General features: G+C 33.1%; 1 protein-coding gene across 3 annotated transcripts in view; it reads left to right on the top strand.

The window, feature by feature from the left end:
- The window catches only part of LOC143246207 (formin-like protein), a 125,754-nt gene that overhangs the window by 28,074 nt on the left and 80,062 nt on the right, over positions 1-17,618 (top strand). Inside the window, exon 1 of one of the 3 annotated variants that reach the window (XM_076492462.1) lies at positions 16,825-16,844. The exons of the other annotated variants lie outside the window; for them this stretch is intronic. The gene's annotated coding sequence lies outside the window, so the exon portion shown is untranslated. Of the gene's footprint in view, positions 1-16,824; positions 16,845-17,618 lie in introns of those variants that run through there. 3 annotated transcript variants of the gene reach the window in all.

Raw genomic sequence — 17,618 nt, 5'->3', positions numbered from 1 at the left:
AGTGCTGTTGATTAATGTGTTATGTACTTATAGGTCGTATGAGATTGATTTACATATATAAGCTTTATAAGATGAATCAGTGTCGTTTAATAAGCTTTTCATGGCTTAAGAGTTGTGCGAAATATTGCATTCTTATTTATCAAAACTTTCATTTTCAGAATTTTGAAAGATAATCTAAACTGTTAAAGGGAAGGCCAAATTTGCAGTCTAAATTTCAGGATTGCATTTTTTTCTGCGCTTTAGTTTTTACATCGTGTGCTTTTTAAGCTAAGCAGAATAATTTAATATACCAATCGAGACAGGGTCGTAGATCCTGGAGGGATGGGGGGATACATCCCCTCCTTCATTTTAGGTGGGGGGTATGGTGCATAGTCATCCCCCCTACAGTTTGGTCTGTTGAATTATTTTATTGCATCACAGGCCTACAAATTGTGTGTTTGTTCTTGTGATTCTCGTGTTCTTACCAATCGAATTACATAATTAGGCCTAGATGTAGGCTTTTTCAGTAGCCGAAATGTACGTCTTTAATATAGGCGTGCTTCTAAGCTTTTCGATCTTAACGATAGTTCGTAAGTATCAGTCAGTAGGCCTAAGTATACATGCAAGTATTGTAGCAACAAGATTACTCTGTGACTGCATGTTTACATCGTTCAGGTTCACATAATCAGAGATTACCAATTTGCAAATTGAACAGTCCACGTAAGTGGCTGCAAAAATCATCCCCCCCCCATCGGGTGTAAAAAATATACGCCCCTGTGAATGATATGTTATCTCTTATAATACAATGTTAACAGATTTAAGAAGAAAGCAGAGTATAGTTGTTGGTTGTATTAACAACTGCGCGCGCGCGCACACACACGCACGCACGCATTATTGTAAAAGAAAAATTTTGGTAGTTAATTTTGATGGCGCAGTATTTTGTTTCACGTCACTCAGATCCAACTCTTATTTAAAGCAATTTTTTTTTTTTTTTTTTTACGATCAACCGCAAGAACTCGTTTGAACCAGCTTGATGTGGGTTAAATACTGATTTGTGGAGTTGAGATGTCTCAGTCATGTTTTAATAACGTGGCATATGTGTTTAATGGCATGAAAAATCTTCCGATCTGCTCAGGTAAATTTTGTCTGCCACAAATGTTTAACTAAACTGAAGTAGCCAAAAAATCATCTTGTGGTTTGTCACATTCGACTGGAAGGTCTGACAGTTGCCGAATGTGGTTTCAATTGTTTTTCATGTGAATTTTATTTTAGAAGGATATTACTTAACTTATGGTCTAAATCGTTTATCAGAATGTGCCACAGTGTTCTTCGTCAAATCAATGAATGCAACAAAAAACACGTGATTAACTTTCAAAAGACCAACTTGTGTGTATGTACCATTCACTACCGATGTCCATCACATACTTCGATAGTAATGGGTAATTTTACTTTTTTTTTTTTTTTTTTTCCTGTTGCAAAAACTGACCAAAAACGTTGTGAAAGTTCTCGTTTTAAGTCTAACACAATTGGAAATCCTCAGTAGCATTTATTGGTATTTTGTTTACTTTTGTGTGTACGTGTGATTTTGTATGTTATTAGGTATCCTACAGCCAACAAGCAGTTTGGTGCATAAATAATTTTAAAAAATCAGACATGGGCCTGTTCTTGTACAGTTAATTAAAAAAATAAGAAAATAAATATTTCGGCATAGTTTAAGTCTGTGAGATCCATTTAGGTTATATTAATCAAGTACCACACCAAGTTTACGGTTTTAATAATAATAATGCAATAGTGGCGACAGGAATTATCGAATGTTTTCTGCGCAGTGTTACATACTGTCATTCCTCGATATTTCAGCCTTCTGTATCGGCAGTACTTCATGTTTATCTCATTGACCGACTGGACGAGTCTACCTATTCTGTTGTTTAGGGTTCTTGCCTCGCAATCTGAGGGTCGCAGGTTCGATTCCCCGTTATATCAAACATGCTTGCCTTTTCAGCCGTGAGGACATTATAATGTCAGACATTTCCATTATTTCTTTGTAAACGATTAGCACAAGAACTGGCGATGAATGATAATGAAAGACTGCCCTCCCTTTAAAACAGCCTTTTTTATTTAATATACTATATCTGTAATTTTTGTGAAGAATTATTCTTTATAGCAAGAAACTTTGATAATTGTCTCAAATGTATGAGAGCTATTCACTGTTTAATCTGAATTATTCGATGAAACGCGTAAATATGAGTCATGGCATCACGTGTAACATGCTTAGGATGCAAGTTTGGTTTTCGTGGAACTCCAGACTATTTACCAGTGTAAGTGCAACCTCGAAGTATTTATGAATGGGGTATAAAGGTCGTCTTTACAAGTAATACACTTCGCCGTTAAAGTGGGAGGCTCAGAATACAATGTTTAGAATAGCAGCCAAATTCCCAAACAAGTCCGAAGCAAAACTTTATCTTTAAAGCAGTATACATGCTTACGAAAGGTTGCTATCTACCCTCTAATCCTACTTGCTATTGCGAAGAGACAAGGCATCTTTTATGGTATTGTTAACAACATAATAATGATTGTTTGGATTATAAAGTTGGCCAAAGAAACTGGAATTACAGCAACTCCATTCGACTACATACTTTTATATCACTGCCGTTACATCTCCAGTGATTTTGCACCCCTTTTCCTTCTTATATTAATCTGTTTCTAAATATAGTTTCAGAAGCCAACGTCCAAATAATGGTGGTGGTGATGGGGGTAGTTTGCCAAGATGTGTGGTACAAGGTTGATTTTGCCATCCTATGCATTCAGGTTGCAGTTTCATAGTTGTGGAAACCTATTAATTGTTTGGGGTGAGCCCTTCCCATGAAATATGACAACCTATTAATGGTAGCAAGTATATTTGTCGGGTGGTAATAATACTGTAATAATGACGCAGACTCCACTGTTTTTTGTTAATAGTATTTTTCAAATTTCATAGATCTTTTCTTTAAATATTTTTTTTCTTCTCCCAGTGACTATGGATAATAATTAAGTTGGTGGGAATGAGAAACAGCGTGGTTTTTTGGTAACTATCCCATCGTATCACTTATGTCCCGTATAATAGCTTAATGGGACTGAAACTGTGAATTGCTAAATGCGGCACTTTTGTTTTGGACATTATATCGTAGGTCACGTGCATGTTCACATAATGACTAACCAAAAATGTCTTAAATTTCCGTAATTGTTTTGCTGTCTTGAGAGCAAAAATTAGTTGTTAAGTTTGGCAAAAAACAAGAGTTAGATAGTTACGAAGGTTCATTGGGCAGTAAATAAATTAAAACCTTCGTATTTGTTTAGTGAAAAATGAGGAAAAATAGTAGTTTCTTGAGAGAGAAACTATTTATGATTAAAAAAAAAACACAATAATAATAATAAAGACCGAATAAAGTGGTAATCAGTTTGGTTTGAATTTTGCGCGAAGCTACACCAGGGCTATATTCGCTAGCCCTTACTGATTTAATAGTGAAAGACTAGAGAGAGGATAGCTGACTAGTCATCATCACACACCGCCAACTCTTGGGCTGCTCTTTCACCAACGAATAGTGGGATTGACCATCACATTATGAAGCATGTAATGACGCAGACTACATTGTTTTTCATTTGTTGCTTTTTTGTGCTACTTTTCAGATTTCATAAATTCTCTTTTAATACTATTGTTATTCTCCCAGGGACCATGGATAATAATTCAAGTGATGATAAAGGATATTCGAATTAGAGTCAAGCACACTAACCACGTGGCATTCTTTGGGTGTAATGTAATAACAGCTCTTTCTTCAAGGAAAAACAAAACAGTTAGCTTTTGAGAGTATATAGAACTTTTTGTTAATTTGAATAAACTGAGACGATAAAAAATGTATAAATCCAAAAATTGTCAGAAATATGAAGATATAATACAGAAACAAACGAATTAACCACGGTTGAAATTGTCAACTTATAGAGAGATGAAATTTTTAAGTTGTGGAAGTTAAACTACATATAACCCGCTGGTTGCAGAAAGCTCAAGAGACCTTTATGGAATTATGGAAAGGTAAAATTTCTAATATCTTGTGTGCTTCCATAGTGTAGTATTTAGAAAGTGGAACAATTTTAATAGTTAGCATCGTTCATAAGCACGGGGACTACCGCTGTTATTGTAAGAAAATAATTCTTGCACAACCAAGATTTACATACTAAATTAAAATTTAAATTAGTCAAACAAATATAAACAAGTTATAAATTATAATAATTATAATTAAAGGAAATATCGGTTGATTTTAGATCCACATGCTATCACTTCATCGATACTATTTGACTTGTATGTATGTATACATTGTAATGGATTTACTGTTACACATTTAATATCCGCGTTTGTTTCAGTTTGTATGTGACGTATATTGTTAAATGTGTATTGCGCAAATTTCGGATGTTTTCTAAGCTTTTAGGATTCTCGTCCATAGAAATCAACAATGTGATTGCCAATGTTGTTGTCAATTAAACTTTATAGCAGAACCTCGCCTGAATGTTTATAAATCACCAAACCAAGAGACAGTATAACATTGTTGGTTCGCTACAGTCGGTGTACTATAAGCCTCAGAAGCTATTATAGTGATTAACGCTTATTAATTGGAAAACTACAACATTTAAAAAAAAACTTTTATAGATTTTAAACTTTACGAACCATTAAATTCAAAGAATTAGCTTCGGACATTAGTATTTTTAAGAGAACATTACTTTTCGTATAAAATATACATTTAATCTTCTAACTCACGTTAGGCAAAACAATAGTAGAGCTAACTAACATTCCTATCAAGTGAAATATATCTGTGTATCTACATAAAATTAATTTGCGACTTGTGGATTTGGACCGTCGGTAAAATATTAAGTTCCAGACCAGGTAGAAGACTGAATATTGTTTGCGAGTTTGTAAAGCTTTTGTATAAAAATAATTATTTGTGATAACCGTTATTATAAATTGTATTTATTCGTGTGTGTGTGTGTGTGTGTGTGTATGTTAAGAATGATACAATTTTCTATCTTGTTGACAAGTAACATAAATTTGGTAGATGTTAATTTAGAAGTTAACTAAATGTTAAACTTAAAATTTCCGGCAGTTTTTTAATCATAATACACAACATAATAAATCGGAGGTTCGTTCGAGATAATTATATGTAACAAGATGTATAACTTATACGAGTTTACGTATTTGTGCTCTAAGGCTAAGTGGAATTAACCAAAGAAGCGTGGTACAAGCGTGTCGTGAGTTTTGGGTAAGCGTATAGAGAAAGCTAAGACCAAAGTAATAATAAATAAAAATAAAATGTCAACTTGGGCAAGGTCTCTGACCGCGCGCCGAGGTCTTAGTATACGTGTATAACGACCCGCGGTATATATTTGTTACGCACATCGTCTAAGCCTAAGTTCTCGACACGTTTTCTTGTGTCATGGCTTCCAGCCCGACAGTCATCATCGTTATGTGTATACTGTGGTGTATTTAATGAGAAAAGACGTGCGTGTATATGCACTGCATGATCAGTGTGATATATGCCTTGTTTTTATTCTATTATCCTGTCATTATTATACCCGTGTTTAATAGCACTAAATGTACGAAAGGTTGAAAAGTCATTTAAGCACGCGTTTATCCGCTCGTAATAACCTTGAACCTTGCAAATACACTAAAAAAGTTTGAAGAACTGAGAAGGCGAAAAAATATTTTTGTTTCTTGGGTTATTTAGTTGAGAGTGGGTGGAATGCGCTGTGACTCACAATTCAGCTGAAATCTCATTTCTGTATTCTCTGTTCTAGTAATGTAGTAAACACAGTATTCATAATAAATGATTAAAAGGAAACTTCGTGAGGAGTCAGGACACGAGGCAACATAAGTTTACACTATAGTAACTTGAACTATGTTAACCTGAAGTGGAAGTTTACTGTTAAATTGAAATCCTTATTGTAAGACGTACGTTGGCGAATGAGAAATTACAGTACATGCAGTGAAATGTTTCAACTTTTCAGTTGCCGTTTTTATTTTTATCTGTACTTCTGTTTTCGTTCCGCGGACTTAATGCGAACGAACTGAAACTACTAATAAATAGTGATTTTTACAGGGTTTTTCTTGGAATGATTGGAAAGAACATGTATTTAAATCTCTTCTCTTTCGCGCGCACACACGTACTACATAGTATGTACCTGCTATTTCTCACAGAACGTATCTTTTAGTGTGTCAGCACTACTGTAGTACTATTTGCCCCAAACTGTATCTTAAAATATCTATCATTTATACATGTGTAATAATATTTGCTACAAAATGTATCTTTAACAAAGGTGTAGCATTAGTACATCAGTAATATAATTTGCCACAGAACGCACCCTGAAATATGTAATAACAATTTGAATTTATTACTGTATTTTCTTAATATTATGAGCTTCAAGACGAAAACATGCTATAGTCAAAGCATTGTCATTCAGTATTTAGTATTAAAATATTTGCGGGACAAGTTTTTGCAATTCACTAATTTTCGGTATTCTGGTTTGTCATATAATTGAACACCGAATTTCATTTTTCTGTAACTGAATACTCAATTGTGATAAGTTATGTTACAAAAATGTAGAAATTTGTCTCGTGATCAATTTCAAAACGTAAGATACGCTTTAAAAATAATACAGAAATTTTTAAAAATATAAAGCGGCTTTTTTTTTAAATTAAAACATTAGTGGATATGAAGACACTTTACATAAAAAGATCTGTCACAATTTTATATTATCATATACGTAAGTTTAAACGTATAATTGTCTTTATCATGCCTTAATTTTTTAATTTTGAGTTTCCATGCTATTGTAAACAATACATTTCATAATTCCACCACAAACTGTTATAGATGCATTTTGAATCATGCATTAAAAACATGTTCTCATCAAACGCACAGTTGTATCCACCTAGCTGCAAATTCATACATGCAATGCTACAGGCTTGAATATAAGCAAGACTGAAATTACTGTGCATGTTGGCCTGGCATGGCCAGTTGGGTTAAGGCGTTCAACTCGTAATCCGAGAGTCGCGGGTTCGAATCCCCGTCGCACACAACATGCTTGCCCTTTCAGCTGTGGGGGCGTTATAATGTTGGTAAAAGAGTAGCCTAAGATTTGGCCGTGGGTGGTGATGACTAGCTGCCTTCCCTCTAGTCTTACACTGCAAAATTAGGGACGACTAGCGCAGATAACCCTCAGTAACCTTGCGCGAAATTAAAAAAAAAAAAAAAAAAAACTATAAGATCAAGAAAAGTGGTCATGGCATTTTAATGACGTTTTCAGCGTGTCTGAAATACAACGTGTTTGACATTAAAACGAATTTCTGATTTGACGTTCCACAGCTCGCAAAAAAAAAGTAAGTTACGGTAAATTTATGTAAATGTATTTTTTTTCTGACCGGTAGATTACTGCGAGACGTCCTTCACGGACTGATGGTTGCTGGCCGCTTGTAGATTTTTCCCAAATTTTCAGTATATTTCAACTATTAGATTTCCCTCGCCGTTAGGTGCAGCTGGGATAATAGTCATAACCATTCGTCCTTTAGATGTATATTTCCTTGAGAATGTTGAGGTCGTGCTTATAGTACTTTTCATGTCACCGTGGAAGTTATATTCTTGTGTAAGTGCTTAACTTAACCCGCGTTTCATTATGTGTCGGAGACCACACCTACGACTATTTGTAGTTTATGTGCTTTCTATTTTTTATCTATTTATATTTTATCTATTTTTTTGCTTTGTATTTGTACTTGTATCAGAAAATACATCAATCGACTGTAAATAAAATTCAATGATAACAATCTTCCCTACTTTCCTTTATACAGTCTTCATAGGTTGTAATAACGGCTTTAGATTAACAGTTTGGCTGCGTTACTGAGTTGAATAAAATCTTTTATCACGCAGGCTTCCTTTTATTGAAAAATGGTAAATAGTAAGAGGAAAACGTGTTGTGTTAATATTATTGTAATGTGTTTCTTTTCTTCTTTATCAGGTAAAGCCATATCTGTCCCATCGGTGGGACAAGTTTACGGACTTGGTGTTAAAATCTGTTTCAGTGAAAAACTTTGCAACAGGCCCTCTGCCTATCGAGTTGAATCGTACCAGAGACAATAAGCTGTGTGTTGTAATAATGCTTTTCTTTTGTGAAGTGGCAGTTATTTTTTAAGCACATAACGTAAAGTATATTAATACCTAAACGCAACGAACTGACCCTTTAATAACAAGTGATTTTTGACATTCTTATCGTCATCATGTTTAGTGTCGTGAATTATCCACCAGTCGTATATAACTTGTGGGTTTACAATGATCAATAGTGCGGATCAACTTGAGCTTTTTCATACATTTCTTATGCAAATAACATCTTCACGTACGCGTTTTGTTGAGTATTTTGTGTATGCGTGCTTGTCTATCCGTATCATATAATATTAAATATGTGGTTCATTTCAGGTGCATTAAAAGTGACAGGTGTTCGCTATAGTGACGTTTCTTAGCACGTTAGTTTTTACGTCTGTACTAACTTGTTGAGATAGTTGCGTCAGATATTTGGATTGTGAACCTGTAAAATTAGACCATTCTTCTATAAATTGTACAGAACTGCGCATAGACATCTTTACTTCATTTCGATGTCAATTTTTTCGTCATATCTGCCTGTTTCTACAGGAATCATACAACATTTTATGTGAACAAAATTTGATCATGTCAGTTTTAATATTTTGTCAGATCAGTGTTGTTCCTGTAGAAATCATACACTAGCTTTTGTAATACTATTAATCATTTTGATTTTAAGTAAGCACTGTAAGTGCTTTATTATTTTTGGGGGGTGGGGGTATATAAATACACCGGTAAGACTATGTATCTCTAAGATGGTTTTCTAAAAAAAAAAAAGATATGGAGTGAAATGTGCTTATTGCGCCACATACCTGAACTTTATTCGAATCACACAAGCAAAGAAGCTTTTATGGTTTTAAACTGTAGATGGTAATTTTAGAGTGGTAGTGCTAATTAAGATTTAAGTTCTGGATGTGAAAATAATTTTGAAATGTAGGGAACTGAGAAATTGTTTGTGTAAAGCACAACTACTTCATCAGTAGCAGACTGTATTAGAAAATAAGTCTGGGATAATTCTTTATTAGTGTGAGTGGCAGGGATGTACCTCAAATTGTAAGTTGGTAATGGAAATACTTCCATTGAAGCAGTGCTAACGAATTTTAGTAACATAATAAACAACATGCATGCCATTATTTAAGCTGGTACTTGTAAATTCGCCAAAAAAACTTTAGAAATATGCACGTTTTAGAGAGAATAATACAGCATATCCGACCAGATTACAAATCACGCTGTTTATTAGCATACTTTAAGAACTCTTTCAAGCGTATTTAATACATGAGAAGTATTGTATTATTCCATAACGTTATGAACAGTACGTTATAATTTTGCGCTGAGTAGAGAAAGGTGGAAAACAAAACATTCATAGATGACATTATATTGCAAGTAAGAGAAATGAAACTTAACATTTAATACAATAAAAGTAAACCTATCAAAAAAAAAAAAAAGCGAAGGAAAGGTAACATGATTCATTATTGTATTCTTTAAGAGCATATAATATAAACATCGGTTACGTTTTGCTTATGCGCATTATTGTCTGTCGCAGGGTTATTTTTAATTTTTACGATGCAAATACAACGTGTAACAAGTAACGGTTAGATATGACATCACGCTATGAAACCGTTTTCGGTTTTTACAGTAACTTTTCCACATATCAAATAACTTTTAATACATTTTTTGACACTATCAATTTTCATATATTGGAAATTTAAAATGTTCTGTTATTATTCGTTTGTTTCACAGTAACAGTCACTATTTCATTAGTGTACTGTTTGGTTTCGTTACCCATTTTCAACTTTGGCCCTAAATATTTAACTGGATTAACTAAATAGCAACAAAATTTGAAAGGAAGAAAGATCGCTGTTGTGAACATGTTGGATGATTGAAACATATACATCTGATTGTGTTTGTGCTTCAACACAAAATTTCTCTGAGTGAAAGTAGTTTGTGTAGACAACATGGAGATTTGTTTTCCTTTTTTATCGTCTCATTTGTTTACTTCTATATGATTCAAATCGATTTAGTAGATTTGTCACTTGTTATAATTTATATCGGACGAGTCTCTGACTCATTATATTACTTACGTTACGTGTTGCGATTTCAAATAGCCGGAAATATTAATTTAGAAGTTAATTGAATGTCAATATATATCTTATTTATGAAATTTGCCAACAGAATTGATACACAAATATATTTTAATAAATAAACAACAATACAATTTGTAATAACGGTTATTACAAATAATTGTTTATATACAAGAGTTTTACAAACTTACAAATAATACTGAATATTCTATCTGGTATGGAACTGAATATTTTATCGACGTTCACAGAGAGCGAATTAATTATATGCTGATAAACAGGTACTTTTTTGACTGCTAGCTAGCTTGAAGCACACAGAAGTTTTTCACCGACGACAGTATTTGATCACCTTTTAGAAAGGCTACAAATTTCTGTGAATTAACTTCGGACGTTAGTGTTTAAAATCTATAAACGTTTCTTGTCAGTATCTGTAGTTTTCCGATTTAATAAGCGTTTATCGCAGTTACAGCTTCCGAGGTGTCTCGCATACTTGCTGTAGCAACCAATCAATATTCTGTTAGTGTCTCTCGGCTAGCTTTGATACCAAATAGTTGATATTCTCGAACGTGCAACGATATTCGAAAATATGGTAGTGTTTCGTTAAAAACTTTTTTTTTGTTTTTAAATCTTACTCTTTAAAATCGTTTACAAATTTAGATAAGCAGGATTTCTACAATACACATCCAACAATAAACATCGCATGCATCAAACTCAAATAAACGCAGAGATTAAAATAAATGTATAACAGTAAATCCGTTACACACGTTTGACACATGAATTTTTGGAACACACGCAAACAGCACCTTCAAATTTGAAATATCAGTTGGACTGAATAAGACCAGTAATGGTCGTCACACATATAGATATAACCGTTCCTAATATTTTCATTCAAAAAAAATTTCCCACAGTTTAGACGCACGCACACGTTTTGAAAATATTTTATCAGAAAAATGTGGTAGCCGTAGTGGTAAGTCAATAATATTATACTTCCAGCATGAGTTCATATAATCATATATGTATTATTATAAACTTTCAAGCTCCTTTACGAGTTTTTAAAGCGAATGACATTTTTAGTAGTAAAGTCTTGTCAGAAACCATGGTAGCAAAAGTTCGAATTCAAAATGAATAGGCCAGGTGGTGAAGGCACTCGACTCTGAGTGTTGCGGGTTCGAATTCCCGTCGTACCAAACCTGCTCGCCCTTTGATTGCCCTTTCATCCGTGGGGCATTATAATGTTCGGTCAAGCCCACTATTCGTTGGTAAAATAATAGCCCAAGAGTTAGCGGTCAGAGTTAGCGGTCGGTGCTAACTAGTTTTAATTAACTACCAAAGATTCGATTTTTCTAAATCCGAAATTCAAACCAAACCAAAATGAATATGAATTCATAAAACTTGGGTCTCGTACATTTTAAAAAATATTTTGTGGTTTCACAAATTTATGCATAAAAAAATGATACAATAATTTTAAAGAAGGAAACTCGTTTTCAGAGAAATAGTAAGGCCATCATAAGTGTCAGCTGACAAGCTAAAACGAGGATAGAACAAAAGCAGTAAGAGTGGTTCCACGTATAATTACGCGTAATATAATCTTACAACACGAATTGTTTATTGCAAAGATTACTCAATCACAAATATGAATAATTGCATTGAAATTCAAGAGAAACATAATTTTCTTGTTGTCAATTCTCTTTAGCAGTTAAAACTTTTTGTTTTTGGATAGTATGGATAAAACAGTAATTCGTCATCGAATCGCCTTAAATATGAGCATTCCATATGAAACTATTTATATATCCTGTCGACTCAAATTTATACAGAATAATATAATACTGTGTGGTTCTGGTCGCGTTGTTTTATCTTAACATTATTAATTGTTATGTTATTGTAATAAAAGACGAAGTAACTTGAATTGTAATGCAAGTAACACAATAATTCTAGCTATCTAACCTCTAAAAGCCAGTATGTGTCACGCCACGCTTGATTTCTCGAAGAGTCATAAAAGCCAAAATGCATTTATCCAGTTTTCTGAATAATTGATTATTGTCCGCCCATTACGATTTTACTGAAAAGGACGCAAGGAGATGGTGGGGATTCTGTGAAACCTTGTAAGTGTAGTGAGTGTTGGTGTAATAAGTCCAAAGTGATCACCTGGTCGTGAGCTTAAAAATTTATCAGGAAAGTGAAAAATCGATTAATTTTAAATATAAATCGTTTCTGAAGTGAGCTATTTTCTATTATATCACCAACGTTTTCAGTAAAGAAAAATAAACCTCTTTAATCACTGGAAACTCTTATTTTAAGAATTCAACAAATATTTTAACTGTTTTGTTAGCTATACATTTCATTTTATACTTTCAGTATATAGATTAACGACGGTATTGAATTTCACCTTTGTTGCCAAGCAACATGTCCTAAAAGCCACTGTTGGAACGTAGTGTTACCGAAACGAACTGGCTTTTTTGTTAGAATTTAACCTTACTGATTTTTACCAATAATCGTTCTGTGAAAGCGTCACAAATTCATTTCATGAATGATCTCAATTTTGATTGGTTCACAAAGTAAATTATCGGTATTTAACTGCCTCCATTGCATTTTTCTTCCTCTGTTTGTCAAGCTTGATTTCGATTTTTTTTTTTTTTTCCAGATAGGAATGTAGTGGGGTGGAGGTTGTATTGCTTGTCCTGAAATTTGTATATATAGTATTTGTTTTTGCTATTATTACAGGACAACATAAACGCTGCTCGACAAACGTGCAATGTTAATTACGATGAGTTGTTTTTGTGGAAATTTGGTTGTCTCAGCTTTCTCGTCTCTGTTTACAGACTTTCAAACTGCAAAACCTTGGCTGTGTATACATTTAGTTTCTGTAATGACCGAGTCTTACATACCAATATTAAGTTCAGAAATGTCAGACGTAAGGGTTTTTAGTTTTAGTAATGACGGGTGTTAAGAGAACTGTAAAGAGTGCTATAAATTAAATCTCAACAATTTTATTCACATTAAAAATCGCATTTTTGTTTAATAATATTTCATTATATACAACACTAACAGTGAAAATATCACCAGTATTTTTAAATTTTCTTTGGAATTATAAATCAGTAATTTTCACCTTCATTTTTTTCTCCGGATGTGCATTGGAAAAAGGCCATGCACATTTGGTTAAATGTCGTCTTCTCTTTTCTCGTGTTTCTTCTATCTGAACATTTATTAATTGACATTTATTCACTGTTTAAACGTAACTCTTCAATTTTCAAAAGGGTATAAGGTTTAATTTTATGCATGCGTAGAAATGAACTGCAGTTTGGTATGTGTTAAAATAAATGGTGTTTTCATTAATAAATTGTTTTTAAGTATGCGTTTAAAACTTAATTATTTTTAAAACAGACGTATAATTTAATGGTTTTACAATAGTAAAACATTTATAAGGTAAGAACAAATTTCAACAAAAATGAATACTAAACTAACTTTTAATTATATTATTGAATGTTTGACGAAAATTTTCGGAAAAAGGAATAGTGTATTAATAATACAGGTAATAACAGGTCTGTTTTAGTGAAGAGAGACGGATTGATTTAGTGATTTAACTCAAACAAATGGAAGATTATATGGATTAAAAACGTAATTAATATTATTTAATATAGTTTTCACTGTTAATAATTTTCACTTTCAAAATTTGAACTTACCTTACATTTTGATAAACATTATTGTTGTTACTTCTGACCAGTTAACTATCCTATTAGTTCGAGCGGGGTACAAAAGGCATAAATGACAGTGAGACACGAAGAGGGAAACTGGATGTTTATATAGATTATAGAATTAATATCCGCAGTATTTTTAACGATACGAATGTTTTCTGTGGTGCCATTTAGCACATTATCTGCTTTAAAGTTTATAATTTTTGTATAATATTGAATATAAAGAAATTCTCATTTTTGACATTAGCCGCCGTTTTTATGCGTTTTTGTTTACTTTATCATTTCTCAGTTTTATTTTCCTTATTCCTTTAATAAATATGGTTCCTTGCGCACGCCCCTCCTTTTTTAAACGAGTCAAACTGAGTGAAATGACGAAATGTTGTATTTATTGTAGTAATTATTTATTATTTGGTCTTTCCCCAAACAAATCAAAATCACCCTCCCTCAACTGAGGAAGCGCGCCCCACATTTCGTAAAACGCTGGTTTGCTTTAATCATGTTTAGACATTTGGTTTGTTTGAACCTTTGCTTTATATATTGATTCTGAGTGTTTTTCTTCATATTTGATAAGGAAATGTAATAATAAAATATAACATTAAAGAATATTTGTGTGAGGTTTTATTCTCTTCATGCAGTCTTGATGGCCGATATTGAATAATCATCCAAAAATAAGTGAAACTAAATGTAATCAGTTCCGACACTGCTCGTTGTTTCTTACGACATCGTACCCGTTTCTATAACAACTTGCTAGTGTACCCTAGGGGAGCCCACAAAAACTTCAATCCGTCCCAACTTTTCTTAATTTTATTTTTATAGCCTTGACTGCAAGGTTGAGAAAAAGTATGATTATCGAAGATGGCGCGCCTGTCGCTTTCTTAAAAGGAAGTACGTCTCAGTAATTGGCTTTTCTTCGTTCGCTTACTTCTAGCCATAGTTTGAGAACCCTAAAATTCCGTAACGGATAAAAACACGCTATCAAACTGACATAATTTGTCTGGAATATTATTTATCGCCACGAAAGGGCACAGTAACTTAGATTTGTAATTGCTGGTATTGAGGGCTTAAGAGTTACAATCAAATACCGAGGTATAATGAACTGTGAATAAATCGTTGTTGTTCTTTTTTTTTTTTTAAGATTATAAGTAATTATCATTATTGATAACCCTTCTTCATATAAAGACACTTAATTTTCTATATGCATTGACCTTTGGTCTTGAAGTGGTTATTTATATAAGAGAACTGAAGCCTCAGAAGATAGAGCTAGTATAAGCACTTGACCTCCAGTGTAGAGTTTAATGCTTTAACAGCGTGAAAACTGGGAGATTAATTTCGTATAGCTTTGTAATAAGTTAAGTTTCTTAACTCAAACAAATGGAAGATTATATGGATTAAAAACGTAATTAATATTATTTAATATAGTTTTCACTGTTAATAATTTTCATTGTTAATAAATCAATAATTTTTTTTTTTTTTTTTTGTTGGCCAATTCTTGTGAAATAAAATATTCCACGCATCATTAATGTTCAACCAACTCACTTTATTGTCAATGAAGTGTTAAACAGCCCAAGGCAAAATTTTCAGCATAATTTGTGTTACTCAGAATTAAAATAACTAGTTTTACTGACAGTAAACGACAGTAGAAAAGCGTTGTAATATTTGTTACCGTAAAATACTGCTTAGTGTAAATACGCAAAAGAGTGGATAGATATGAAGCGTATCAAACTTTGGTACACAAGTCATGCAATATAATGAAAGTATTTGGAAAATTGCCAATACTTTTTCAGTGTGAATGTAGGTATTTAACCCCTATAAAAGCCAATGTATGTCACGTCACGCATGACATCTCGAGATAGGACAGTGGTGAAAGCCAAAATGTGTTTATCCAGATAGAATAGTTCGATTTCTGCCTGCTCATTACGATTTTAGTGACAGGGTGTCTGTATGTGTGCGCACGCCGTGAAATCTTAAGTGTAGTGAGTGTTGGTATAATAAACAAAGATGTAGTGTGAGATCACCTAGCCTGGAGCCACGTAAAAAGATCAGTAATTTTAAGATTAAATAGTTTCTAAATTAAGCTATTTTCTGTTTTATCACCAACTCTTAATTTAAAAACAAACAAACTTCTAATCAACAAATATTTTTTCCAGTTTCGTTGTCTTATTCATTTATGCTTTCAGTACATAGAATAACAACCATATTGGGTTGTATACTTTTGTTGCTGAGCAACATGACATAAAAGCCATTGTTGGAACATAGTGTTACCAGAACGAATTGGCCTTTCTGTATATTAGAAGTTGTTAACCTAACTTATTTTTACCAATAATTATTCTACGAAAACGTCACGATTTCATTTAATGAATTATCTTAATTTGGTTCACGAAGGTACTTAACGTTTGACTACCACGACTGCTCTTTTATGCTACTTTATTGGTAAAGCTTGATGACGAAAAAAATATTTCCGTTTCCCGTGAAGTGTGAGGTTAAGGTATAGTGCCCTAGAAAATAGGGGCCCAGGTGCAACAATTAATGGTGGGGCCCCCCTGATACAATGTGCATGAAATTGTGTGTGTACCCGCACGCATGCATGAAAGAGAGGGAGATTATGGACAAATATATATATATATAACCGTGCATGGTAAATCTCAAACCCAATGTTAGTAATGGCCTACCCAGTTTCAAACATAAAAGGGAAGCAAATGAAATAATAGCAATGAAAAATAAAATGTTCTTACAAAATTTTTAGTTCATGTGAAATTAAATTTACTTGCACCATTACTGAGGTTTTGGAAGTTGAAGCGTCTTTCTTCCTCTTTCTCACTTGACAAGACAGATAAGGAACTGAGACTGTATTGGCTTATTGTTGATCGTAAATATGATTTTATTAATTTCAGGGCTCCATTTACTGAAGGTCCGGCCCAGGACTATACGCAAATATACGTTTCCCAGACGTGGTAAATAACATTAGTATACAACCATTAAAAATTCCCAGTAACCATATATTTTTGAAAGTACCTCCTGTTGTTAAATTATTTTTAATTGTATATGTGCCTTTAGAGCAGATGTTTTGCAAATGTCTTGTTTAATTAAGAAACATTACGTGTATTTTGGAATACAGGTTCTCCATTGCCTTGTGTTCAGGTATTTTATTTGCTTATATACGTTTCATGTGGATTGATATGAACTTGTTCAGTGGTTCTTCTGTGATTTATCAATAGTAGATAATTTCAGACCTTGAGAAAGACGTTTCAGAATTTCTATTCACTTTTTATTTTCATCGTATTATAATATAATTACTTTAAAAAACAATTCATCTCTACTGGACTCAAAACTCCGCTATTGTGGCCTTACTGTGCATCTTTATGTATTAAGCAATTTTTTGCAGTTCAATTCTTGTATCGACCCTGAAGTGACTTCATTCTCGAAAATGTTTTACGCTTCATTGCAATTATTCTATAATCATGGTTTCTTAGATTAAAACTCAGGTTATATAAAGCAAGTTTTCATGACAAAGAAATAGTTAACTTTACCAACAAAATATTCAGTTTTGGAAACACATAAAACAAAATCGAAACAATTTGTATTAGTTCTTTGTAATTTTTTTTGTGTTCTATATTCATTGCAGGGTATTGTATTTGTCGTATAGCAATAGCTCGTAACAACAGTTGTTCTCCAAAATATATCTTGGCCCAGAATGACCAGGTGGTTAAGGCACTCGACTCGTGATC

Source organism: Tachypleus tridentatus, chromosome 3, assembly GCF_004210375.1.
Source record: "Tachypleus tridentatus isolate NWPU-2018 chromosome 3, ASM421037v1, whole genome shotgun sequence".
NCBI lineage: Eukaryota > Metazoa > Arthropoda > Merostomata > Xiphosura > Limulidae > Tachypleus > Tachypleus tridentatus.
The sequence above is the reverse complement of the archived record's forward strand: the minus strand, read 5'-3'. Positions and strand labels throughout refer to the sequence as shown.